The following is a 26,778-nucleotide window of genomic DNA, read 5'->3' as shown; positions in this document are numbered from 1 at the left end:
TTCATAAATATCTAATAAATGAAAAATTTAACTTCTGATATTCAGTGAAAAAAAATCACTAGTGGTTAGCTCATTTTTTTTCTATCAGATCAAAGTAGTAGGTTGGGAAGCGCCTGGTGCTAAAGCAATGGTTTGAAAATTCAGTATGCTATAACCACGGGTGGATGGAATGCTTATTTGAAATGTGGATTCTCATGCTCTACTCAAACAGGTACTGATAGAGCAGGTTTGTGAAGGGGGTAGAAAAAAGTTGGCAATTTTTATCAAGCACACTGGTGATCTGTATATTTTGATGTAGGTATTTCTGGTATTATACTTTTGAAAATAATAAATTCAGTTTTTTAGCTTTGTCCAACCCATTTTGAGGACTACAAGAATTTTTATTCATTTCTGGAAGAATTATCTTAAGATCTTTTTTGTTTGACATTTCTAATTCTGTTTTGCTGAATTTCTACAGTTGACATCTTTGGTATACATGACTATGCAATTGACCTACAGTATATTTAACTACCACTTACTCTTACATGTAATTCATTATTTATGGGTAAAAACAATGTAGCACATGGTTGCTATTTTTTAACTCATTAGTTTTTTAAAAAGTAGATTGTGGGGGCTGGAGTTGTAGCTCAGTGGTAGAGTGCTTGCCTTGCACGTGTGAGGCACTAGGTCTGATCCTCAGCGCCACATAAAAATAAATAAATATAATAAAGGTATTATAACCATCTACAACTAAAAATATTTCTTAAAAAAGTAGATTGTGCTTCTTGTTACATAAGATGCAACATGAAGTTTTTTACTTTGGGTTAGTCATTTTTGGTTCTTTATAAAGATTATCTGCAACATTTCATGTAATGTTACAATTAATTTTCAGTATCCTATACAGAAGGAAATGTTGCTAATTCTTTTTAGAAAACCTCAAAAAGAAAACCTTAATGTGCACTTTGATGAACAGTTTTCACTAACTACTAATTTTCCTTCTAAAGAAATAGGGAAACAGATGTCTATATACATAGTAAAAGTTAATTCAAATTTATTTCCAGTCTCTACCATTTTGTTAGAACTATTACATCTTCACCTACCTGCAGTATGGTTAGTTATATATTAATGTGCTTAAAAAATCAATTATCTCATCACTGATTTAATGAGATATACTAACCATTTTTAGTCTGAATATGCTAACCATTTTAAGCGATGTTCAGGCTAATGCTTTTCAAAATGTATCTTGTTTTTAAAATTGTTCCATTATCACAACTAGATTCTCAAATCCTCTCAAGAAGTAGCAGAAGTCCCAGTGATCTTCATTTTAAATGAAAAGTCATATCAGGAATAAAATAAGAGAAAATTCCCGAACATGCTATAACAGAAAGAATCTAAGATCTATCTGGTATATTCTGGTATATAAGTTAAAAGGATCACATTTGGCATCACATCAGTAGGTTTTCAATCTTTACTTATCTGTTTAGATATTTGGAATGCATCTTATAATTAAACGTAAGTTATTTTTAAGTATCTTTTTCTTTCTTTATAGTACCATAAAAATGATGCACCCTATAATCAATAGACTCAGAAATGTAAAATGTAAAACTGCATTTGGCACATAGTGAAGCTTAATAATTGTTAGAAATTAATAACATTTATATCCACAGATACAGAGGTACACCTTCATAATAATCTACTTCTTATTTCTATTTTAGATAAGGAAGTCTTTGAGGCAAGGGGTCTTGCCTGATTCATTATGGTATACACCTGTTTCCTTCTGTATACCAAGGTGACTGGCCCAGTTTCTAATATAAAGTATGTGCTGAATAAATGTTTTTGAGAGTATTCATAGATATCTGAGAGGAAAATGAGCCACGAGTGCTAAATTGTAGCTGACACAGACAGTTTCTTCAGATGGAAAACTTCAGAGAGGTAAACAATCTCAGCAGAGTCCATGTTTCCTAAAACTTCTTAATATGAGTGAAATTCTTAATATGAGTCATAATTTCTACAAACTGGCAAAGAAATTAAGATGGCAATTTAATGGCTTTTTCAAGCTTCAAACTTTGAATGAAAATGAAGAATGATTCTGAAATAGCTGCAATTTTTCAATGTAGTAGAATATAACAAATATAATTAACAGCTAATTGAACTATTAATGGTTATGGTTATCCTGATTTTCATTTGCTGGTGATATTTCACATGTCAAAAACAATAAAAGAATTTTGAGTCTTAAAACATTTGAGTGTTAAAGTGCTCTTTCTCTTTGGCTAAAGAAAACAATATAACTCTGAAGAAATTGGTTTGAGAATAGTGTGCAATTTAAATTGATGACTCTGAACTAGACATTTAGAACAGAGGCACAAACAGATTTGTGTGTGTGTGTGTGTGTGTGTGTGTGTGTGTGTGTGTGTGAGAGAGAGAGAGAGGGGGGGGGGGGAGAGAGAGAGAGAGAGAGAGAGAGAGAGAGAGAGAGAGAGAGAGAGAGAGAGAAGACAAAAGAAAAATTCCCAAAAGTTGAAAATAAAAATATTGAGGGCTGAAAATGCATATTCTAAAAGGTATTATTTCAGTCACTCATTCATTCATTCATGATTCATGAAAAAACATTTTTTGATACCTGTTAAAAACTAGACACGAGGCAAAGTGCAGGGGACGAAAATGATTAAGACCAAGCAACTGAGTCCAGGTTCCTTATGCTTTCATATTCAGACATAAATTTAAATACACTGTGAAAACCTACTTTGGCGTACACATAGGTATAATGGAACCACACAGTAAGATATCAGCACAAACTGTGTTAATGGTGGTGCTTGAGCTGACTAACAGTAGTATCCTTGGAAAAGCAATGAAAAACAGGAATCTCCCAAGAGTCAGGGTTAAGTTTGGCAGGTGAAGGCTAAAGAGGAGACAATTTTACATTTCAAGTATCTAATCCCAATTCAAAGAATATGTAACACAAACTTGTTTCAGATATTTACTTAATAGCCTGAGAAGATTTAGATCTTGGAGTGAATTCTCTGAGCCTACAACCTCTACACGTATTTAAAATATATTTTTGAATATCTGCTATATATTAGCATTCCCCCACATGCCAGGTAGAAACAAACATAGATCTTTTCTCAAGGTATGAATTTTCAAAGTTCTAATAAACATGGTCATTAAAAAATTGCTAAATATATAATGAAATAATTGAATTGAGTGAGATGTTATAGGAAAACAAAGAATCAGGCCTATAAGCAACACAGATATTAAGATTATAGAGTGTAAAATGAAGAATGAATGCATTTAATATATTTTAAGAACTGAAAACAGGATTTGAAAACTTGATGATGAAATGAGATAATTAAAAATTCAGCAGTAGTTGAACAACTTAAGTCTAGCTGGAGAAAGTAAGAGTGAATTAGATTTTAAGCAGAAATTATCTGAGTCTAGCAAGAAAGGTAAGACAACAAAAAAATAGAGAAGACTTTAAATGACATGTAGGACAGAGCGAGGTCTTTTTGGAATGCCAGGAAAAATTAGTAGAAGATGATGATGAAGTGGCTGAAGAATTCCAGAATCGCTGAAAGACACACATCTTCAAATTGAGCAAGTTCAACAAAATCTAAATATAATAAAATAGGAATCTGCACCTAGACTTATTTGAAACTTCAGAATACAAGGGGCAGTAAATCTTAAAAGTTGCCAGAGAGGAGAGATTATGTTAAAAAGACTGAAGTTAGAAAAGATAGGCAGAATTAATTTCAGTGTTCTATAGCATAATAGGTGATTATAGTCCACAGCAATTAATGACATAGTTCAAAATAACTAGAAAACAAGAATTCAAAGCTTCCCAATACATAAAAATGATAAATGTTGAAGGAGCTGGAAATGTTAATTATCCCGATTTGATCAATACATATTGTGAATTATCTTACAATACCCCATGCACATGTACAAATATTATGTAAATTAAAAAAATTAATTTAGAAAAATTTTTAAAAGTCAGACCTGATTTTTCAACAGCAATTAAAACAGAAATTCATTAGATGGGGCTGAGGATATAGCTTAGTTGGGAGAGTGCTTGCCTTACAAGCATAAGACCCTGGGTTCGATCCCCATCAAGCACCATGCACACACAAAGAAATTCATTAGATGCTATCTCTAAATTACTGAGAGTAAATATATTTACTGTTATTTTTTTTTTTTACAAACAAAAGCAAAAATCAACATTTCAAAAAGACAAACTGAATATACCAAGAGACTTGTATTAGAGTAGCTGTCAAAGATGCCTTTTAGTAAGAGGAAAAATGAACCCAGACGAGAGAGGTCTGAGCAGCAAGAAAAAAATCTCAATAAAATTTAGAAAAGTGGAAAAAGAAAAATGTGTGGATCAATCTAAACAAATACTGGCAATATAAAGCAACAATAAAATGGCTAATTATTGGATTAAAAATTTCAATTTAGAGCTAAAATTCTGAACAACAAATGTATATCTATCAGGAGAAAAATAATAAGATTAAAAACATTTCTGATTTTTTCTCAGTTTTTGGGAGGAGGATACTTATTCAGTCAAATATATGAGTCAAGTTAAAGAAGTGTGTTAAAATTTATAGACTGACAACTAAAAAAATAGAAATAAAGTTATGATTTCTTTGTTGGAAGAGGCAAGAGAAATGGAATGAGATAAGTAGAAGAAAAGATCTTTAATAAATATAATGGAAAAACAGAAGACTCAGAATAAGATGGATAAAAATGAAAAAATAAAAGATAAATTAGTACAAATAAATCAATAAATATGGATTAATCTCTTTAATTAAATAATAGGCTTTCAACAAAGTGGATTAAAACTAAAAAGAAGCTCTGTTATTTTTCAGTGGGACATCAAAACTTAATGAGATTATTCTAACAGACTCATACAAAACAGTGATTCAGCTACTATAGAATACTTTTAAAAAATAAAGATGAAAGATTTGCAATTGGCCATGTACTAGACATAAAGAAGTCTATTTACATAATAAACATAATAATGAATTTACATAATAAATTTCATATGTTTAATATCAAAAAGAACACATATTGGTCAAAAATGCAATTAAGTCATACATTTTTATCCAGAAGATAATTTTTAAACATTTATATATTGACACATATTTAAGAACTAAAATTTAATAACTCATGCTTCAAAGAAGAAATGATAAAGAAAATTACAAAGTACAAATAAACAGTAAAATATTAATATTAAAGATGACAGGATATGGGTAGAATAATCGATGACTAATTTGTAGTCCTCAGTACTTATATTAGAAAAGATAAAATGCTGAAAATGAATGAAATAAGCATTCAACTTAAGAAGACAGAAAAAAGGCAACAGAATAAGCCCAAAGAATTAGAAGGGAGAAGATCATAAAGGAAAGAACCCATCATAACAATTTGTGAAGAAGGAGAGGACAGAGGGACTGAAACAGGCTGCAGATATACTGAAGTCAGCCTGGTTCAAGGAGAGGAATGGAGTCTTTTATAATCATTATTTATATCTTATGGGTGCTTTGTCTTTTTATATTTTTCTAGTGAAATATGCATACACAATAGTATATATATGTATATATATATATATATATATGAATGTTCTTTTAAAATTATGATAACAAAACAAAGACTCCTATTAATTCATCCCTTATGATTCCTTATGATTCTCCATTTATACTTCTCTGTCTCCTACTCATCCCAAGGAAAGGCAATCCACTTTTTGAATTTTATTTTACACATCCTCTCATTTTTCTCCATACTTTTACCACAGGTTTAGTAATTCTAAAAATATACACTGCTAAGATTTGTTTAGGTTTATCTTTATGTAGATGGAATAATGATGTATGCTCTCTTCCACAACTTTTATTTTTTCAGTAGTATGTTATTAACATTATTCCATGTTGATGTAAATAACATTCATTCACTTTTTTCTACTTTATGCATCTTATAACACAATGTCCTTACACACTCTACTGTTCATAGATTTTGGGGGGATTTTTTTTTCCTGCCATGCTGCTAGGAATAATTTTACATACATTTTCTAGTGCACACATACAAAAGCTTCCATGAGTAGTTAGATACATGTTCAAATTCACCAAGTAACAGAAATTGTTTTCTTCAGTGGCCATAATTATTTAAATTTCCACCCATAAGGATGAGATTCTATTTCTCTATACCATTTTAAAAATATTACTATTTCTCCATACCATTTTAAAATGGTATTTTAAATCTATTTCATTTTTTTCTAATCTGTAGTGTGTAAAATGTAACACATTTTCCCCAATTACCAATAAAGTTGAGCATCTTTCCTTGTTTCATTAATTTGAAAGAGTTCATCACATATTCTGGATACCAACTCTTTGACAGTTCTCTCAATATATGGTTAGTCTTTCAATTTTTTATGGTATCTTTTGATACACAGACTTTTATGATTCAAATTCATCTTTCAGTTTTAATTTGCCCAGATATCCAACTTCTTTTCTTCTAAAAGCTTCATTGCTTTAATTTGACCCATCTACAATTTATTTTTGTGAATGATTTGAAGTAATCCATTCTTTTCCCCTTATAGATGACCAGTTGTTCCAGTACCATTTAAAAACAATCCATCATTTTCCCACTGATTTGCAAAGAAAGTTTGCTGAATGTCTGATTTTCACATCAGTATGGGTCAGTTTCTGAATCCCCTATTTCTGGTTCACTAGTCTATTTGTCTATTCTTACATTCTAGCTGGGTCACCAGAGCGCTGACTGTGGCTTGTGTTTGTGCTTAAGAAGAATAGGGAAGAAATAAGAGAGAAGGCTGGGGAAGTAAGGAAGAGTTCAACCAGGTTTTGAGAGAGGGGTAGTTTCCTGAGCAGAAAGCAGGATGGAAAAGCAGGGTAGATTAGGAGGAGGGGAAGCTGCTGTAGGAGGAAAGGCACAGAGGCCTTTCTAGTAGAAATGACAAAAACATGCAAGCGGTTATATTCTAAACTGTGTGGTAGGAATGGAAAGACATTATTCAGAATGGTAAAAGTCATAATAGTCCAGGTTTTATCCTGAAGGAAATATTTGGATGGTCATTCTAAATAATATTTTAGTAAATCTTATCAATACTATCTCCAGAAAAAGGTGTATGAGGACACACACACACATGTGCACATACACAAACACACAAATATACACATTTGCATGTAATTTAGGGAACTTGCAAATCACCTCAATGAAACACAGACTTAGGCAATCTGTGGACTAGGTTAACAATTCTTATGATCACGGACTTCTAGAAAAGCAAATGTACTCAGGTCCATCCCCTGCTCATAAGTTTTCAACAGCTCTCCTCTCTTTAGAAAAAAATTCCAAATTCCTCAGTTTGGCTTTCGAGGCCCTTCACCTCTCCAGTTTCTCATTGTCTTTCCCCTTGCTCCTGTCCCTTTCTCAAATGCCTCCCTCTGCCATCCTGTAAGACCACATCTGTAAGGTTTCCACACCTGCTCTGCTGTGCCTTTGCCAGTTTTAGGTCTCCAGTTAAGGCTCTTTCCCTCCTCTCCCTATTCCACATCCTCTCTACCCTTTCCCCAAACTTAGAGCTTCCTGTCTTTCCAGTCACAAATTAATACCAGTTTCCATGCTCTGTGTTCTTTTGTAATATTCATTATTTGTTCTCATTGAAGCATGGATGTCCAATGACAGTGTGTAACACAACACTAGGCACCTTGTGCCTTCTTAGTAGATAGATGTTCTTCCATGGATGTTGTCGTGTAGGGTCATGACTTAATAGCAAGGTAGCAACCATTTCTTGAGTGTTTATTACATAGGGCAGGCCACTAAACTACACCGTAAAATATTCCATCTCTAATTCTTACAGCATTTCAAAGAAAGCATTATTATTCCTGTTTTGAAGATGAGAAAACTCAGGTTTACAAGGTCATAGAGCCAGCAAGGTCCAGAGCCAACATTCAAAGTCAGATCTGTCTGGGTACAAAACCCACTTCCTTATTTTCACATTTCTGCAGTATCAGATTTGTGTTTGGTAAAGAAAGAGACAACTGTCAATAGTTGGGAGGAGAGAGTGACCAAGACAGGGGGAAGCAAGGAGCCATCATAGTATCTTATGGGGGTTAGGATAAAAGATTCCAAGTCAGTAACTACTGACAGTAAGGACTTAAAAACAGAGTAAATGTGAGTATGTGTTAGAGCACTTGGCTAAACCTACAATGCTATACAAATACGAACTACTATAATTTGGTTTAGCATTTTATTATTATCTTTACACTCAGGTTTGGAAAATTAAAAACACTATAAATGTCATGAATGTCAGTAGCTATGTGTGGGGGAAAATAAACTGTTTATTTTTCTATTGAAAGTAAAAACATACTATTTATTTGTGAATTTTTATCGTCGTCGTCATCATCATCATCATCATCATCATCATCATCATCATCATCATTTTATGGTGCTGGAAATCATATCCAGGGCCTCAAGCATGCTAGGCAAGCTCTCTACCCTTCAGCTACAACCTCAGCCCTGTCAGAATTTTCAAAAGATAAAATCATTCCCTGAAATGTTTCACATAAAATCATAAATATTCAACAAGAGAGTTTTTGATGCCATATGTTGGCTCATGTGGATTTTATCAGGGAAAAGGACTAATTGTCTAATGAGTTGGCATCACTGAATGGCTGGTTTCTCAGAAATTCTTTCTTTGAATCTCTTTTAAAATGTTCAGGCTATCACATTTCCAAGTTCATTGAAAGCTATCTCAAAGAGTTTTGTGCACATTACAATAAAATGTTTTAAAATTCTTTAGTTGATAAATGTTAATAACTCTCTTTAGGAAAGAGCCAACTCTAAGAAATAATAAGGTAAAAAATGGTTTCATACATGTGCTTGTTGAAATTGTAAGCTTCTAATTTCTTTGTTTTTTCCTTCTTTCCTTCCTTCTTCCCTCCTTCCCTCTCGTCCAATTTCCTTCCTCCCTCTCTTTCTTTCCTTTGTTACTTTCTTCTTTCCTTCCCGTTTCCCTTTCTCTTAATCTGCTTCTGCTCAGCACTTCTTGAAGATATCCACAGGGGCAGGCACCATGACAAGACTTAAAGATGAATTTTTAAAAATCCCCTTCCTTAAGTGTATAGTCAACTAGTGGTTATAAATGCAGGAAAAAACAGTTTCGTAGATTGTAAATACATACCATAACATAGAAAGGGATTTGAAAAGTACAATTTATACCAAAAAGAACATCCCTAGGCTGTGACCTTAATCTGGAAAATTTCAATGTGTGGATTCGTGTGCCTTTCCAAACTATTCTACATCACTCTTTCACATTAACATCTACCCTTTAAATGCTCAAATGCAGGGAAGGAACTTGTTCAGATATTTGTTTTTGAGAAACAACTGGCACCTGTGAACAAAATAGCGAGGTGGGAGATTAGGGGAGAAAAGGAGATGAAAATAATAAAAGTGTTAGGTAAGATACTAACAGTATGACTAAACAGGGAGACACAGTTAGGGCAAATCATTAAGTGTGGGTGCCACTAGTATATGGGCAGTCAGAGAAGTTAGGATTTTTGTGGTCAAACAAGACCTTAGGGTTCCTAGAAAGGGTGGTGGTGTAAGGCTGGTGTGGTAGGTATAGGGCTGGACAAGTGCTGGTATCATCAAATAAGGTTCAGATACAGGAAAAGGGAACAATTATAGTTCTTCTTAGTGTATTTTAGCAATACTGAATGTGATAGAAGAACTCATTTCTTGCAGAAAGATGGCAAGTATGATAAATACACAGGCATTTTATTATAGAACACAATAAATATCCCTGTTGTTTTAAAAATACAGATCTTTTCAGCAACAGTTTGTACAAAGATGTAGTTGAAACATTTTTCCCTTTTGGAACAACAAGGTTGTTTTTTTTTAACATTTCTCATTGTCTTAGAAAGAAAGGACTGTATCTGATTTATTGGAATAACAAATATTCGTTTGAAAATGTAACGTATAATACATTGCCATTCCTTTACTATTCAGAAATAATTTGGATTTAAAAATTTAAAATAAAAATACTCTTCATCTTCTCTATTCTTGATTTTTGATAGTAGCAAGCTAATAATTATATTCAGAAAGAAATAGCAAAAAGGAAAAGCTAAATGAAAACGCACACCTTTAATTGTTCTTGATTTTGATTCACCTTCATTATTTCTAGGCAGTTGGGGTAGATTTCTGATATATCTATTATGTTTAAGAGACATGTGTGCATGTGCATGCACAGGTATGACTTAGGGATTTTCTTTTGTTACTTTTTACTAACTACTAATTGTTTAAATTACTGGTTATTTGCTATTGGCTTTATCTATAAGAAGTAATCAGTGTGCTTGGTGTGTGAACAACTGAGCTGAATGACATTTACTCTAGACTTTCATATTAGTGTGAGCTGACTTTACTTTTTTATCTTTCTGTGCTCTAATCAGTTGTGGGTAAGTAAAGGTACAACTTTGCTGACCAGTCCTGCCCATGTTCATGAAGCAGGGAGAAGATATTGGTGTTGTAACTAGTCTCTTCTCCATTGGTGGAAATAATGGATAGATTGTAAGCTTTTGGATCACATAAATATGAATTTGAATTTTGACTCCATCCTTAACTAGCTATGTTACTGAGAAAATTCCATTTTTTTTTTTTTTTCTCCCTAAGAGTCAGTTTCTCACTTAAAAACCCAGTTAGTTTGTGTTCTAATTTTCTCTTTGGCAATGTTCTTCTGCTCGACAGACTTCTCTAATGGGTTAGGTGTGCCTCATCAGTGAGTTCATATACTCTTGTGTATATATGTCTATAATCCACTTTGACAAAATCATATGCTAATATTTAAGCAACAAATATATAGCGATAACATAACTTTGGACCAAAGTCTGTGTTAATTTCTGCTGAAACAAAAATTAAACAGACACACCCCCAATTTTTATTAGGGGAGGCAGACACATAGCATAGATGTTTTTCTTCTTCATTTTATTTCCCTGGTATAGAACAAGCACCCAATAAATATGTATTGAGTGAAAAATTGCCATAGGTTTGGCAAGTACAATGGCAGAATTGTACACACAGTCATATGGAGGCACAGAAGAGAGTTAAATAACTGTGCCTATGAGTGAAGTATGAAGGCTAAGGGAGGAAGTGACAGTTGAAATGAATTACAGAATGGCATACAGCAGAGGAAACAGCAGGAGCCCAGAGGCAAGAAGGAGGTCTATGTTTTAGCAACATTTCAGACAGTTGCCTGGTCATATTTACACTGGCAATGTATCATTGTTGGTTGTGTGAAGAATAAAATGAGGAGAAAGTCTGCTTTAGAAACTGTTAATGAGACTGTTCCATTGATCTTTTAAGAGATAATGAGGAACTGATAAAATCTCAAGTCAGAGTGGAGAGGAGGCACTAAGAACTTGATGTGGGACAAGTAGGAAGAGTAAATAATGAGCCTGGTCATAGAACTGAATAGGTAGTAACCAACTGAGTCCAGGAAAATAGGATTGGAGACAGGAATCAAAAGGGGCATTAGACTTGTTAACTGAAAGTGGAAATAAATTCAGAAAGCATGGAAAAGTTTGAAGATTGAGAGAGAGAGTGGAGCTGGCACATGAGATTTGAATCTTCAGTGTACTGCTGAGAGCTTGAAAATAGATGAATTGGTTGACCCAGAGAAAACTGGAAGATCAAGAGCTTTCCACTCTCTTCCCATGAAGCTGATATTGTGAACATCACAGGTGAAACTTCAATGCTAGGACTCATGGATTATCCAGTTCTTGTCCTACTTGACCTCCTATTCCATTTGACAATACCACCACTCCGTCCGAAGAACTCCCCTCTTTCCATTTCTGTGAATAGATTTTCTAAACAGAGTTCTGACTTCTGTCTATCATGGCCCTCCAGGCCTGGACCCTGTTGGCCTTGGCCCTGCCCCGTATCTCTGTAGGCATTGCTTCACTGGCAATGACAGAAGCAGCTATTATGAATGTTGATGAGCATAATTGGAACAACAAAAAAGAACCTTTATTCCTGAAACACACTGAAACACAGAAAAGACTCCACTGGGAGACATGGGAAAGAAATTCAACACAATTAACCCGTATCGCCATCTCAATAAAGGGGAGAAAAAAAACTTTAGTTCATCTACGTAAAATTTGAAGAAAACAGAAAACTTCATGCCCTCAGCAATAAACATCATACATAAACCCCCAAATGAAAACTCAACTACAAAGCCACTTTGTAACCAGAAATGCAAAAAGCAGTAAAATAGTTCTAAGGAGAAAACATTGGTGTTTCTTCTAATATCTGACAAATCAAGACTGAACTTGATGCTGTTTTGAGTTCATTATGGAAACAATTAATTGCCTCTTTGCATAGAAAGGATAAATATCCCTAGGAATTTATCAAAATGTAATTTTCACATAAATTTTCTAAGAATAAGTCCATGCAAAGGACTTCCTCTCATTCTACAGCACTAATTTAAAAATAAAGATAACTGCTTTTCTGAAATGTGGCACTCTTGCTTCTCAATTTATAGAAAAAAGGTCAACTTTTCTGTGTTCTTTATGGTGTTGCAGCTTATGATAATCACTGTCATTTGTTGAAGGTTTACATTTTGCCCCGTCCTCACAAACATCATGTTATTTAATTTAGAACAGTAAGAACTGCCACAAGGTCAGTAGATGACAAAAAGTAGAGGCAGGTGAAACAACCCTACGAGGCAGAAGCTGTCTTCTGCATTATACTCAGGGCAGAGTCTGATTCTGGAACCTTCTCCAAACTGGGATTTAAGTTCAAGACTGCCTGACTGCAAGGCCTCAGTGCTTTCCAGACACCAAACATTTAGCTTCCAGCAGCTCTGTCTCGGCAATTAAAGGCATTTTTTTTTTTTTTTTTTTTGTGGAAATTTGGAGTTGACCTTTGAAATTAAATAATCCTAGCTAGCAAGCAAGAAGAGTCAGTTTATATATCCATGTCTTTTGCCTCTCTTCTTTCCAAAATTTCTCAGCACCTGAGGAACTATTTATGACTTCTGAAGTCTAGTCCAAGGTCTCTTAAATTTTCTACCACAGCACCTCTAACAATAGAATAGTTTGAATATTTTTTTTCAATCTTCATAATTCAGATAAACTTTGCATTTGATCCCATAACATATTCATGTTTCTCTCTTAGAAATCTTTTAGTAAATGACCATTTTAAAAACGTGTCACACACATTTCTCATGGTAGATCCTGACCCATGGCCTCATACAGCTCTACTAAATTTTGGAAGCTAATTTTCATGTGGTGATTTTTACCCAGGACTAGTGGCCATTTCTATCCAAGGTCAGCCTCATAAGTACTCTGAAGTGATGCTATGTTTTAGAATAAAGCAGAGAATGGCCTGACTCTCTGATCAAGAATGGGACCTACTTAAGGCAGCAATTTGGAGCCACTTCTAGAATGAAATCAGCCTGTAGAGAAATGATGCAGAATAATTTCTCCAGAGTCTAACAAACTGTGAAGTCACATACTAAGAACTGAGGCCTCAAATGAACAACATTAGAACATGTAATAAACAGATAAATAGCGTAAGAAACAGTAAAAATAATAGGTAGCAGAAATTGACATGCCTTGATGAAGATACATTTTTACTTTTTATGTCATTTATTTTGCTTACATGATGTTTTATATTTTACTTTAGCTTTGGACATTTACTTTGATTAGTGTCTCGTGGGTAATTTTTGAAGGAAGTACATAATATGGTCAGATTTGGTCAATCTACAAAATAGTTTACCTTAGGTGTTTTGCTCTTCTTGTCCAATTCTTTTTTTTTAATTTTAATTTTTAGATTAATTTTACTTATTTTTATAAAAGCATTATCTCAGTATTTTGTCTTCACATTGTCTCATATAATCCCTCTCCGCATGGATACTTTCTTTCAACTAATTTTAGTTATTACTTCTTATATTTCCTTTTTATACCTAAAGAATGTATGTGAATTTATAGTTGCTTTATCAATTGTGATATTGTCTATTTATTTTCATATTTTGACAGTTGAAAAGTTGGATCACCACCTAACCATCACCACTCTTTTTCTTCATCTTCTCCATATATTTAGAAATATTCGACTAAACTGGCAGTCAATGCTGACAATTAATAATGTGTATGTTTTTTCACTTATGAAAGTTTTTTTTCCCTGAAGTTCCTTCATTTTTTTGGTGGTGCTGGGGTTGAATCCAGGGTCTCATGCATGCTAGACAAGCCCTCTGCCATTAAGCTATTTTCCCAGTCCTGAAGTTACTTCATTTTTAATGTAGTTTTTAATATATTTATCTTTAATTTTTCCTAAGTGCTTAAACAGCTCTTTCAAATGCCTGTCAATTCTATTTCCATATCTAAATCACATCAACTAAATTACTAAGTATACATTTTATTCTACAGAAACTTACTCCTGTGTCCTGTGTAGCTAGCTCCTGTCTGGAGAGATTGCTCCCTCAATGTGACACACACCTGGTATGTCTTCCTCCTTTTGACTTACTTTGACATCCTCTTGAAGAAACCTGGGAGTTATCTGGGCCCTATTTTGTTCCTTAGCCTGACATCAAACATCCAAGAGAAAACAAAATTCAATAAATTTTGTCTCTCAAACACCTCTCCAATCTGTGTCCTTGTTCCATCTTCAAGGTCATTATTCTGGGTCAGGTTGTCATTAGCTCTCATAGATTCCCTCAGGCCCAGTGTACCTGGTCTCCCTGCCTTTGGGTTTACCTGTTCACAATCTACTCTTAGTGCAGCCAGAACTATCTTTCTAAAATACATATCTAATCTTACTGCTACCTAGATAAACCTTTAAATATATTTCCAAAGATTTGGGGATAAAATTCAAACTCTCTATTTTAGCAAAGAAAGCCTTATAACTTCTCCAGCCTCATTCCTCCAATTCTCTTGCTTTCATCATATATTTAAGTAACAATGAAGTTATTTCAGTTTCTTAAACATGCTTCACTTATACTCTAGAAATTCTGCTCATTCCTCTTGTGGTGAACTCTTACTCATCCTTAAGTTCTTGGTTGCAATGACATTCCTCAAGAAGGATGCTCTTCTGAATGTTTTCAAAACACCATTGTTCCTCCATCCATCATAACAGACAACATACTTGATTGCAACCATCTGTTCAATGTTTGTCCTTCATGCTAAGGAGTACATAAGTTTGTTCAATCACTGTTTTCCCCATTGGCTAGAAAAACTACCCTCACATAGAAGATGCTCAATTTTTTTTTTTTTTTTAAATTAACACTTTTTCTTATTAGGTTGCAAATTCAATTTTCTACAGGATCTAAACAGATAATTTCAAAGTGGGGGCTGGCTTAGGCGAGATAAGTGGCAAACTGGATATGTTTCATCTAAAAACCCAGTAATTGCTGTAACAGCTAAGGTTGTTAACAATTGGGAGTATGCATCTCACTAGATCTTTAAGTTTTTAAAAGAGAAATCATGAATCTGGATGTTTCTGTGAAATCTAATACTTTATAAATTGGTTACTAACTTATTTAAAAAGATATTGTTAGGCCCAGCTGTTAGGTGGCTATTCAGCCATGAAAGAGTGAGCAAGAGAAAAGACAATGAAGGGCGATGAAGACCACAGGGAGCCTTACCTGACAGCACTGGATGATGTGGGCCTGGTACGTCAAAATCTCCACCAGCCTTAATTAAGAAAGCCTACTGTTTCAGGACCCTGCTGTCATTATTTCTTGTAACCAAGTCTCCACAACCCTCCATTTTCACTGAAAACTATGTTACAACCCCCTTCACTCTCGTGGCCAAAACATCAAAACCCTCAAAAAGGAAACTCGGCAGGGGCTATTAAAAGGATAACAAATTCAGGGGACAAGAAGTTGAGGCAAAAACAGAGGGGACTCAATTTCTTTAAACTTTCCAACTCCGTGAGCACGACATCGTCCTTTCTTTGAGGCGGCTCATGCAGTTCCTATAGCGTCTGTCAATGTTTTCTCTCACGGTGGAGAAATAGAAAAAGAAGATGAGAGGAAATAGAAGAGGAACTAGGGAAGGAGAAAGGAACAGGAGAGGTGAGCGAGGGGGGAGGACAAACAATGGTAGAAGGGAGGATGGATACAATGAAAGTATGGTGTATGCACTATGGAATAGAATTAATAATTGAATAATCATAACAAAAATCAGAAACAAAAAAGGTCAAGGATTACACCTGGGTGGGACTCTCTGGAAACTTCTCTGGGACTCCCAATAAAACTGGAGGGCAGGAAGGGCATGCTGTACTTCTCCTCTAGGAGAGGACCTACTCTCTCCCTTGAGAGTGTCCCGCTTCCACTTTCCTATCCCTTTTTACAAACTCATGCCTGTTACCCTGAGCTCCATGCCTGAAACCTTTCTGACCTGGAACTGGAGTGAAGAGCAAGGTTTCTGCACTGCCTGTTTAATGGAAGGTCCTTGCTCTGTAACAAAACAAGGCCTGGATGCTTGTTTCTGATCTCTGAATGCATCAGATTTGTATTGCTGGTTTTGACATGGTGAGGTTTATACCTAGATCTCTCATTATCTTTTGCAATCTTTATGAAAATATTGGACTAATATCTCATATTTTGCATCTAAAATAGAATTTGTTATATTTCTTTATACAACATCCCCTTCCAACATTTAATAGAATAATTTTCCCAGGGATGAACATCTTATTCTTGATTCTGTTTTCATGTTCTTCCATAAGTCTAGTCAAATGCTAAATTCCAGAAGATCTACCCTCGGATTGGGAAAATGAATTTCGAGTAAAGCAAACTTATATTCATATTGGAAGAATGGTGCATTTTCTAATTGTATAACCTTTGGTGATTCTTTAACTTGTTGGGCATCAATGTGCTCAAATTTAAAAAGAGGATAACAAAGTCAAGTGGCAGGGTTGTTCATGGAACAAAAGAGCTATTGAATTGTCTAACACAATACACGATCTTTATAGGATTATTGCATCTCTGGCCTTTCCTTCTTTACTAAGCCCTCTAACCTTCTTTTCAGTTTCTACTATCTTAGCAGTAGAAAACTGTCCAGTCTGCTAAGACAGTAGACACTGTCCAGGTATGTAAGCCAAGATGACTTTAAGAGATTTGCCACTGTATCTATTTCTCTACTACCCAAGGAAAGCCTACAAAATATTGCTAACATATACATCTAAGACCCTCAATGCCTTTTATAAATGGTCTTCCACTATAACCCTAAATTTCATGTACCCCACTCTCTCATCATCTCAGCTCACTAGAAGACTGCTACTTCCCATCCTTTCTGCTCACTGATTTGTCTTTCTTTCACACACTGAGACCTTTATCATTTCCCTCAAGTCCTACCAACCATTGCTATCTGTACTCATATTTTCTGTTTTCTCTCTCATTACAATGGATGGATTGCATCTATCTATGTTAGAGGAAATCCCTTCACGTGTTTGGTAAGTTTTATGTCCTTTTGTATTCAGAACATTGCTCCTGTAATTATTCCATCAATTCCTCTCATTTAGTTTCTCCCTCTGTCTTCTGATTTATTCTTATGGATCTACAAATACGCTTCAATGTCACTTATCTTAAAGCAATGACAGCAAAGAGCATCTTGACCTCAAATTCTTCTTCAGCTTGCCTCTGCTTCCCTCACAGCAAAACTTGATAATAGAGGTGTCCATACTCTCCTTTGTCCCTTCAATCCACCTCAGTGGTATTTTCACATCACTATTCCTATCAAGATCACCATTCACTCACTCACTTCTATACTAGCAAATGTAATATTTCCTCCTCTGTTGTCTTAGTAGCTTGGTTCAACTCCTTCCTCAAATATTTTCTGTTTCTTCTTGACTTTTTTTTTTTTTTTGGTGGGGGGCAGGCATTGGGGATTGAACACAGGGCACTCAGTCACTGAGCCACATCCCCAGTCCTATTTTGTATTTTATTTAGAGACAGGGTCTCACTGAGTTGCTTAGTGCCCTGCCAGCTCTTACTGAGGCTGGCTTTCAACATGAGATCCTCCTGGCTCAGCCTTCCAAGCTGCTGGGATTACAAATATGTGACACTGTACCCAGACTTCTTGGCTTCCTTGACAACACACACTTTTCTCCTTCCTGACTACCCTTTCTCCTTGTTTTCCTCCTTTATCAATAGAAATTCTTTCAAAATTGCTTTTCAGGTCCTAATCTTCCATTTCCCAAATCCATTCATTAGCAAAGTCTGAAGCACTTTTCTTTTTCTTCACTACTTTCTGTTTGGCCAAAACCCTGAACCAGGCTCTCAGCTGAATATCTGTGATGCCTCTGATCTGGTTGCCTCTGCTCCTCACTAGTTATAATGCATTTTTATCACAGCCAGACAGTATATTTAAAAACATAATTTCATATTATTGTTTTACTTAACTCTTCAATGCACTTAGAAGAACATCTTAAGGCCTTCTGTAGCTCAGCTGAATGTACATGGTGGCTTGCCAGCTTTCCCATGACCTCTCCAGCTGTCTAATACCACCCACCCCTTGCTCAGGATGGGATTTGCCTCCTTTCAGTTCTTTATGTGAGCCACACTCATTCCTCTTTAGACTGTCCCCTCTGCCTAGAATGTTCTTTCTTAGTTCTTGCATGAGTGACCTTGTCCTGTCATTCAGAACACAACATAAAGTCTTTCCTTAGAGACACATTTACTGTCCTTTCAGCCTAAAGTAGCCTCCCAGCAATTTCTCTGCTTATTTTCATCAAGTAGCATTTGCTATTACCTAACACTTTCTTTTGAAATTTTCTATTTTCATTCTTCTTTTGCAGCAAAGTAGATTCTGTGAGAATAGGGACTTGCTGGTCTTGCTTAATAATGTGTTTTCTGGCACCTAGAGCATTGCGTACACATAACCAGAACACAAGAAATGTTTGCTGAATGAATGAACAAATCATCCGATATATTGTATCTAAGACTTTCCTACCATTCAAATAAGACAGTAATAAAAATCAGCAAGTATGTTGTTTTATCTGATTTCAGTGAGATTTGCTCTGGGTAAGGGTTAGAAATAAATGAAGGCATGAGTGTCTCCAGCTGAAAGATCGTGAAACAATTCACAAAAATGACTGGGATCAGACAGTGGTCCCAGTTACTCATTGACACAATTAATTTACAGTTGCTAAAACTATAAGTTTTTAAAGTAGTAAAAGTTTTTGAGCAAAATAAGGAATTCGAGTAAAAAAAAAAAACTCCAACATTTTCTACATAAAACGTTTTTGCTAATCTGCCTTTCATCTCATTCTTCCATAGAAACCTAGAGTCTTCCTACAATATATATTTATTGAAAAAAATTACTGTTAACTTAAAAGCCAAGATAATTACCATAAAAGGACATTTTTGGAGAATGATGCTCCAGGCAAGGAATTAATTTTTGATTATTAATATATCACTTACACATATACCTGAGATAGTTTTACTCTGGATGTGGTTGTACATAATCAGAATTTGGCATTGGTAGACAGAATAATGTATCTTAGATATCTATGAGGGAATGGAAGGATTATAAAAGGTAATTTTTCACTTTTATTTAAACCCAGGATCTAGGGAGAACCCTCCAGAGATCATATGTGGAGCTAAATGCCAAAGTTGTGGAACATTCCGTGTTAATGGAAGCCATAACACTTAAAGGAATAATTGTCAACATGAAACCAAACAATGAGGCCACTTTATTGATCAAGTAGCAGTTTTTATGTTCTATATTTGTAAATTTAGGTCATATTTAATAGAGCAATCCATTTTGTATTTCTCAATCATGACAATAGTTCAATCAGCAACTGTAGTGATCAGAGCAGTTTTTTCCCTTCAAAAATATGCCCTTTCAGTGGTAGGAAAATATAAAATAATCAATGATCATTCAAGTTTTGATAAACTAAAACTATCACAACTATGAATTAACATCTTGCAATTAGTCACCCCAAAACTCTCTTCTGTGGATCTTATGATCTCTCCCAAAATAAGTCAGTGTCTTTAATTTCAAATAAGCTTCTTTAAAGCTATAACAAAAAGATGGACTTAGACAAATAAATCTTAAGCAGCAAATATCACTGAATGAAAAGAAGAATCATAAAATGGAAGATATATGATATATAGAATATTGGTGTACCCCTCTTTTTTCGTTTGTTTCTTTTAGCTTCTCTAACAACTATTCCCCTAATCCCATCAGACGCTTGATCTTCCTCTTAGGGTATCCCTCACTGATATTATTTGGGGCTGAGTATTATTTCAATGGAATCTGAATCTGAACAAATGTCACAGGTAAGTGGGGAGGTTATGGAGGTTGCCATCCTCTCAACAGCCACAGTGTAGGGATCAGATTGCCATTGTGCTGCAAATTCTGAGTAGCAATCTAGGACTCTTGGTTCATGTTCTTTTTCTGTGTACAGTTCTTCAGGTTCTTCTTAAATTTTTTGAACACTGTATGTATTTCCAATAAGTATTCATCTTTATCTAAAGCGGCCAGTTGTGGTTTTTGGCCTATAGAAAACAAACCTGACTGACACAACTGTAATATATATTAAATCCATAGCCATTTGATGACCATTAACAATTTTTGTTATTATCATGTTGTATTCATCATTGTCATCAAGGAGCAAATCAACTTCGTTAAATGAATCTCCTCTCTGATTAAAAATATAGGCATCTCTCTAAACTCAAGATTTACAGATCACCTGGTTGTTTTTAAAGTGCTTACCATATATATTATATCTTTTAGTTCTTACCACAATCCAAGGAGAGGCAGGAACAAATTTGTCAGCATCTACTGCTGGTGACGGAGCTAAGGCTTTAGGGAGCAGAACTGTCTGGAGCCACATGACTAATTAGTGGCAAAAGTTGTGTTAAACTGAGGTCCTTTCTTACAGAATTTTTTTTACATTGTACTATAGTACTTCTGTAACCAGTAATTATTGTCTCTGTTGTCAAAGCACTTACTTCTATTGTTTATCTTTTTTTTTTATTTTTTTTTCTTAACTTGGATTTAAAAAGAAGCTAAATCTAAGGAATCATAGAACATTCAATTTGGAAAGAATTTTAGGGGACTATTTTCCCCCTTCACTCTCAAACATTTTGTGACACTCTTCCTTTGACTGCTTCCAGAGTCAGAGAGCATGTTTCTTTACTTGAGAAAAATATCATGTGGCAGTTCTAATTTATATGAATAAGATACAGGGAGTCTGAGAGAAGAAAAAATGAGAAGAGTGCATGACAGTAAGTCCTAGACTATATGGAGGAGCTACAAAAACTATTCTCTCTCTCCCCCTCACTCAGGATAGGCAGCAGAATGTTTTAGAAAAACTCTTTTTAATGAAAATTCTCTTTTCTGTGTTTTGTGTGAATGTAGATGCAGTTCAACTTTCCCTTTCCTTTCTCACTTCTGGTCCCTGTCAAAGATCTTACTCTTGGTAAAATAACAGCATATGAGAGGAAGCTACTTATGCTGATGTTTTATAGTAATAGTAAAGTGTTTTGGCAGTGTCTTAATACAGGTTAACATAATCCAATTATACCAGGTATATCCTAGGAACACTCAAGTCTGAAATTTTATTGGAAGTGCATACATGGTGGTGGTGGTGGTGGTTGGTGGTGGGTATTATTATTTTGTGTAAAATAAAAGGGGAAAGATTCTCAGGTAGTGTCTGAGCAGAGACATGAACAAACTAGGTCTGGGATGAGCAAGCCTGGCAGTGGGAAGACCACTGCAGTCTCTGAGAAGAAACCTTGGTTGACTCAGCCTGAACAGCTCCAACATAGCTGTCACAGCCACTTGCTGGTCATTATCTTGGAGCTGTATTTCAACTGCTGCCTGCTGGCATGATTCAGATGCACTCTTGTTCATTTATTTTCTGAAGAGTTGGTGAGTTCTGCCATTTCCTGGGTCAGTGACTGTAACCAGGCCATGACAAAATTTTCACCAGTTTAACACATCCCTTTATGATAAATCCCTGACTTTTGAGAGTTGGATGATCAGTGCTTCAGCTACACAGCTGCACATGAGTGGTCAACATGAAGCTGCAAGCCTCATGCAACTCTTTGCCTGCAGCCCTCTCCTGGACCTGGCTTCTCAATGCCTCTTTTCTTCCAAAGAGATGCAACTGTAGATATGAAGGCTCATTTTTTCTTGTGTCTCTCAGCTTACTGAAAATAGTCTATATTGAATGTGAGTTCAAAATTGAATGTTAACTCAATATTGTTAATGGTGTTAAAATTTTACTTTCATTTTTCCTACATACCCTTATGGAACTGAATTTCAACAATTTCTTAATTAAAGCAAAATGCTGGTACATTGGATACCGAAGCTCAACTTTGTGTACTATAGCTATAAAGTCCTAAACTGCTGGACAGTATTAAGAAAAAAGCTGCACATGTGTGTTATGAAAAAAGTAAAAATCTATAATCTTCATGCATTTCAAAGAAGTATATATTTTATTTTAAAAAGTGGCTTATGTCCATATAAATGATTATTATTTGACAATAAAAATGAATAAAGTCCTGATACCATATAGAACTTTGAAGACACATTCAGTGAAGAAGTCGCTCACAAAAAAGCCCCAGGCTTTATGGTTCTGTTTATATGAAATGCCTAGAAATATGCAAATCCACAGGGAAAGAAGTTGGCAAAGGCTAAGGGAAGCAGGAGCATGAAGTGACTGCTAAGAAGTAATTGGGGTTTTTGAGGGGATGATTCAAATGTTCCAGAATTAGACAGTGTGATGGTTGTGTAGTTCTATGAATATAATAAAACCACCGAATTTTTTAAAGATATATTTGATGGTATGTAAATTATACCTCATTAAAACTCTTATTTAAAAAGACAGTAGGTTTACTGCTTCTTTTCTTGTGAAAGGATATAATTTATTTTGAGCTGAGGAGTGTTTCCCACATTGGACAATTGAAGCATTGTTTTTACAATAAAATAATGAAAATCACATATGAGAGCTTAAAAATATTTGCTTAGTAAAGGAAGGAAAGTGTCACCTTTCACATTTTTCTGGATTTTGAAATTCTGACACTTGGGATTAACTGATTTGGGTCATGCTGGGCAAAGAGCTTTACAGACACCATCAATGTGCCTCCAGAAAATTAGCAAGTTTTAAGGATACATAATTTAATATTCAAACTAATGTTTATTTGTTTCTCTTGCTAATTATTTTAAAATCCCTGTGTGACTTCCCTATATCTCACTAGTTTTGTGTGCACTCTGAGGGCTTTATGGCATTCTGACAGAAGTGGAACCTCACCCCCATAATACAGGAAACAGTTGATTTGGGGCTTAAATGTGCAATGCTCAAGATCTTAAATCTCAAATATCTGGGAAGGTTGGAAATATCTAGAATTAACTTTGAAAGTATGAAATGGTAAGTCGCTATCTCCTTTTCTTACGTTCATTGAGCAAACAGGCTTTAATAAGCTATAGAAACATAGATCCAGATCAATTGAGGAGCTGCATTCCTCTAACCCTATGGAGTCTTTTGGCTTCATAATAACATTTCCAAACTTTACATCTATGCACAGAGTTGCTATGACTGCAAGGGAAATACAAGTAACTTTTAGGCAAGTGCCAGTGATGTGTTTGTACTATCACTTTGCTTTAAAGGTTTAATATTTGTTTCGCTGAAAATGTCATCTTCCTTTTTCTTGATCATTTTTTTGTCTTTGGGTTTTAACTGTCAAGTTTAGGAGAGTGAATCTTAAACATTCGTCTAACTCTGACCTTTCTTCTGAGTTGCACTACATTTTGTTCATTGTTTTATTGTGTACTTCTCTTTGGATAAATGTTTTCATTCAATAAATCAGTATCTAAAACCAGGCATAACTAGAATATGTCTAGAAGAAAGAAATCAAGATGATTAAGAGTCTAGAAAGCATGGTTCTGAAAAATGTTCCAAGAAACTTAAAAATCTGGCTTAGAAACAAGAAACCCAGGCAAAGTCATGGGTTTCTTTGATGCCCTTGAAGAAACGAGGCATTGCTTCTGGACACGTATTTCCCTGTCCAGGGAAGGCATGCCTTCAATAAACTTTGTATTGACTGAAGTTTACTAGCTAAGTGTTGGGTGGATAGATAAATGGATGGATAGAAGAAAACATCATAGATATACTGCAGAACTTTCTAAATATCAGAACCTCCCAATGATATAATTGTCTACCTCTTAAATTAATTATTTATTTCATTCAAATAAATATTTTTTAAGAGTTTGGATGATTTGTAAAACAAATGATTAGATATTTCTGCATTGGGTGGAAAGTTGAACTAGTTGTTAACTATGGAATCCTAAAATAGCAGTGGTCCTTGCCAATGCTCTAAGAACAAAGCAAGACTGTTCAGTTATCTATTGAAATTTCGATTTGTTGTTACTGTGGCATAATCTCTTCTCTCCTGACTAATACAAAGATGTTTGATGATAATTTTTGATGGGACTTTGATGTGCCAAGGGAAGTCATTTAAATTTTCCAGTCTCAAATTTACCTATTAGTAATACTTAAGGACTAAATTAATCTCTGAGGTTGCATTCACTCAATAATGATACAATATTATGATTCTGTGAGTCAGGGAAATTCTCTTAGGAAGCAGTGGTGTTATCACAGATATGCTACGATAGTTGTTTCTGGTTAAAAAACAATATCACCTATTGTGGGCATAGGACTGTTTTCCTAAAAGGAGTCTTTGGAGTTTTTGTATAGAAATGAGATCACAATCATGTTTTGTTGATGAGAACTATCCTGAGATGTTACAAAATATTGCTTTTGCTTGATTCAGGGTAATTATCATGGAGATTATTTCTCTGTGATAGGAGGATAATAAATACCAGTTATTGAATCATTTTCTATTTCCTGATATTCCACATGTATTATCTCATCCCCAGAGAGATATCCAATCCTTCCTTCCCTCTCTCTTTCCTTCCTCCCCCCCCACTCTTCCTTTCTCACTTTCATCTATGTACTTATCTACTATTCATCGATCTTTCTTTTATCTTTCTTTCCTTCTTTTTCTTTCTTTTTATCTCTTTCCCTCCCTTCCTTCTTGCTTCCTTACATCCTTTCTTTCTTCCTTCCTTCTTTCATCTGTCATTCCACAGGAGATAATACTATTTTACAGTTTTGCTAATGAAGAAACCGAGGTTTATGGAAAATAAAACACCTTCCCAATCAAATGGCAATGCTAAGATCCAATCCCAGGTTTGTCTCAGTTCAAAACTCTAAATCTCTAAAATACTTCTGGGACCAATTGTAAACATTTAAATGGAGAAAACTTAGAAAGTATGGTGCTTCAGATTTATGTCTGTTCTTTTTTAGATATGGTGAAATTGACTTAATCTACTGAGTTCACTCCCTATATCGTATAATTTTGGCCATATATTTTTTCCCAAAATTATTTATATTCTCTTTTTAAAAGTTTTTCAGTTTCAAAAAGTTACTCCATAAGTTCTTCACTTTATTGCTCTTTTCATATTAGTCGCCCACACCATTTCATATGTAATACATGAATTGCAGTTTATTATGCTGTCTATAATTTTAAGCTCCTGATTCAAAACAACAAGCAAAGCAATATTAAATTATTAGCTGTGCCGGTGTCTGCCTCTGTGGAAAAGGCATGCAATTTTGCATTTTTACCTTTTGCTAGAGAAAATTAAGCAACAGATAGAACTATTCCTAATCAAAAGAATTCCTGTTCTTTCAAATCTATTTTTGCATCTTTTCTGACACACTCTTGACATATCTTTGCTAATGACATTAACCTTAACTTTTTGCTCTCTATCTGTTGTATAACAGCCTATATTAGAGATTCATGACTGGATAGAATATTTTCTCTATAAAACATCAGAAAGCAAAGGATAAAAAATTTATAAAAGGCAACCTTTACATACTATAATATCACAACTTCATTACTCAACAAATATGAAATCACAATGGTAACAAGAGCAGAGGAATATAGAGAGTGCAATAAAAGAAGGTGGCAGACAAAAATACAAAGTTAATCTAAATTTGAGAACTTAAATCCTCAAAGAGCCTAATGCTTTGCCAAGAGTCTTTAGAGTTTTCTACATAGCCATTGAGAAAGAGCACCTTTTCCTCCTAAACCCATCCTTTCATGGCAGTTTGTTGGTGGTGTGCACTGTGGCACTCTCCCCGGCAATTCTCCTCCTTGTGTTGCTATGGTTAGTCACAATCCTCCATATTAATGGCCATCCTTATCTAACCCAAAGTGGGTAATACCACTTTTCTTGACATACTAGTGCATTCTGTTATCAGTTGGCAAAGAAACTGAATCAGCAGTAAATCTGTGACACAGTTAGGGTCAATGAAATCCAAGGCCTAGTTAGGTGAGGAATTCTGGGGGAGACACTTTCTTGTCCTCAGAGATTTTCAGAACCAGATGTTTCTCTTTCTGGGTCCTGAGAGGGGTAACTCTAGAACTGGTGCAGTCATTCTGCCACCAAGAGAGAAGCCAGCCTCAGAAGAAAGGTGATCTCATATGAAGGAAACAGAAATGAATCAATTCTGGATCCTGTCCTGAGAGGGATCTTCTACTTAGGTGAGTTAACAAAGCCCATTTCTTTCAAAAGTCAGTATGGATTGGGTTTTCTGTTACTTAGAACATTTAAGGAGACTTAACTGATAACACCTATGTGTCTAATAATGCACAAAATATATCCATCTACAATTATAATCACATCTCACATGTCACTTAATTTGGATCATACCTCAATACATCAGATGCAGTCGAAGAAACTAACTTACAAGATTTTTCATGAAAGTAACAAAATTGAATTTAAGGTCTAA

At 34.9% G+C, this 26,778-nt stretch overlaps 1 protein-coding gene across 2 annotated transcripts in view; it reads right to left on the bottom strand.

Annotated features, from left to right (window-relative positions):
* LRRC7 (leucine rich repeat containing 7) overlaps positions 1-26,778 on the bottom strand; it is a 525,614-nt gene that overhangs the window by 298,602 nt on the left and 200,234 nt on the right. The window lies entirely within an intron of this gene.

Source organism: Sciurus vulgaris (assembly GCF_902686455.1).
Source record: "Sciurus vulgaris genome assembly, chromosome: 1".
Taxonomy (NCBI): Eukaryota; Metazoa; Chordata; class Mammalia; order Rodentia; family Sciuridae; genus Sciurus; species Sciurus vulgaris.
This window is presented reverse-complemented; position numbering and strand designations above follow the sequence as displayed.